Source organism: Rhamphochromis longiceps, linkage group LG13, assembly GCF_057381845.1.
Source record: "Rhamphochromis longiceps isolate RC_006_pf linkage group LG13, R_longiceps_female_GT1.1, whole genome shotgun sequence".
NCBI classification, from domain to species: domain Eukaryota; kingdom Metazoa; phylum Chordata; class Actinopteri; order Cichliformes; family Cichlidae; genus Rhamphochromis; species Rhamphochromis longiceps.
This window is the reverse complement of record NC_140569.1, coordinates 36330294-36332793: the sequence shown is the minus strand read 5'-3', so window position 1 is coordinate 36332793 and position 2500 is coordinate 36330294.

Below are 2500 nucleotides of genomic sequence, written 5' to 3'. Positions count from 1 at the left end.
GGCCAGCGCGCCCAGGAGCACATCTTTTTCGACCGTAAAGGGAGACAGGAGGCCGACTCACTGCCTCGGCTAAATGCAGAGGGAATTTCAGCAGGGCCAGGGCACAGGCATGGACCTTTTTCAGCTGCAAGGGAGGCAAGAGCAAGGTGTGATGTAGGTCCCCGGGGCCTGCTGGAGGTCCAGGTCCATGCCCGATGTGAGTAGCAGCAGGGCCAGCGCGCCCAGGAGCACATCTTTTTCGACCGTAAAGGGAGACAGGAGGCCGACTCACTGCCTCGGCTAAATGGAGAGGGAATTTCAGCAGGGCCAGTGCACAGGCATGGACCTTTTTCAGCTGTAAGGGAGGCAAGAGCAAGGTGCGATGTAGGTCCCCGGGGCCTGCTGGAGGTCCAGGTCCATGCCCGATGTGAGTAGCAGCAGGGCCAGCGCGCCCAGGAGCACATCTTTTTCGACCGTAAAGGGAGACAGGAGGCCGACTCACTGCCTCGGCTAAATGCAGAGGGAATTTCAGCAGGGCCAGGGCACAGGCATGGACCTTTTTCAGCTGTAAGGGAGGCAAGAGCAAGGTGCGATGTAGGTCCCCGGGGCCTGCTGGAGGTCCAGGTCCATGCCCGATGTGAGTAGCAGCAGGGCCAGCGCGCCCAGGAGCACATCTTTTTCGACCGTAAAGGGAGACAGGAGGCCGACTCACTGCCTCGGCTAAATGCAGAGGGAATTTCAGCAGGGCCAGGGCACAGGCATGGACCTTTTTCAGCTGTAAGGGAGGGAAGAGCAATGTGCGATGTAGGTCCCCGGGGCCTGCTGGAGGTCCAGGTCCATGCCCGATGTGAGTAGCAGCAGGGCCAGCGCGCCCAGGAGCACATCTTTTTCGACCGTAAAGGGAGACAGGAGGCCGACTCACTGCCTCGGCTAAATGGAGAGGGAATTTCAGCAGGGCCAGGGCACAGGCATGGACCTTTTTCAGCTGTAAGGGAGGCAAGAGCAAGGTGCGATGTAGGTCCCCGGGGCCTGCTGGAGGTCCAGGTCCATGCCCGATGTGAGTAGCAGCAGGGCCAGCGCGCCCAGGAGCACATCTTTTTCGACCGTAAAGGGAGACAGGAGGCCGACTCACTGCCTCGGCTAAATGGAGAGGGAATTTCAGCAGGGCCAGGGCACAGGCATGGACCTTTTTCAGCTGTAAGGGAGGCAAGAGCAAGGTGCGATGTAGGTCCCCGGGGCCTGTTGTCGTACCATAGGCACGAGTGGTGTGTGTGTGTGTGGCAAAGAGTTTCTGCGCAGTGTACCAGGGGCACGGGGAAAGGTTGTTGTACCATAGGCACGAGAAAAGTTGTTGTACCATAGGCACGAGAAAAGCTGTCGTACCAGGGGCACGGAGGAAAGTTGTTGTACCATAGGCACGAGAAAAGTTGTCGTACCATAGGCACGAGGAGAGTTTGTGTGGCAAAGTGCTACTGAGCGGTGTACCAGGGGCACGGCGAAAAGTTGTTGTACCATAGGCACGAGAAAAGTTGTTGTACCATAGGCACGAGAAAAGCTGTCGTACCAGGGGCACGGAGGAAAGTTGTTGTACCATAGGCACGGCGAAAAGTTGTTGTACCATAGGCACGAGAAAAGTTGTCGTACCATAGGCACGAGAAAAGTTGTCGTACCATAGGTACGAGGAGTGTGTGTGTGGCAAAGTGCTACTGAGCGGTGTACCAGGGGCACGGCGAAAAGTTGTTGTACCATAGGCACGAGAAAAGTTGTTGTACCATAGGCACGAGAAAAGCTGTCGTACCATAGGTACGAGGAGTGTGTGTGTGGCAAAGTGCTACTGAGCGGTGTACCAGGGGCACGGCGAAAAGTTGTTGTACCATAGGCACGAGAAAAGTTGTTGTACCATAGGCACGAGAAAAGCTGTCGTACCAGGGGCACGAGGAGAGTTTGTGTGGCAAAGTGCTACTGAGCGGTGTACCAGGGGCACGGCAAAAAGTTGTTGTACCATAGGCACGAGAAAAATTGTTGTACCATAGGCACGAGAAAAGTTGTCGTACCATAGGCACGAGAAAAGTTGTCGTACCATAGGCACAAGCAGTGCGTGCGTGCGTGCGTGCGTGCGTGTGTGCGTGTGTGGCAGTTCTTCTGCGCAGTGTACCAGGGGCACATTTCAATGTGCTTTCTGGAGTACCAGGGGCACGAGGATTTTGCCAGTGGTGTTCTGCTTTGTTAGTGGGAGGGGGCTTAAGTGTGGGTCCCCGGGGCCTGCTGGAGGTCCAGGTCCATGCTAGATACGTGGTACAGGGTAACTGCAGGAGGGGGGGGTGTAATGTGGGTTCACGGGGCCTGCTGGAGGTCAAGGTCCATGCTGGATATGCGCTGGATCATAACTGCAAGAAAGGAAAGCTAGTGGGGGAGTAGAGCAGGGGAGTATGTGGGTCCCCAGGGCCTGCTGGAGGTCCAGGTCCATGCTAGATATGTGGCACAGGGTAACTGCAGGGGGGGGGGGGGGGTAATGTGGGTC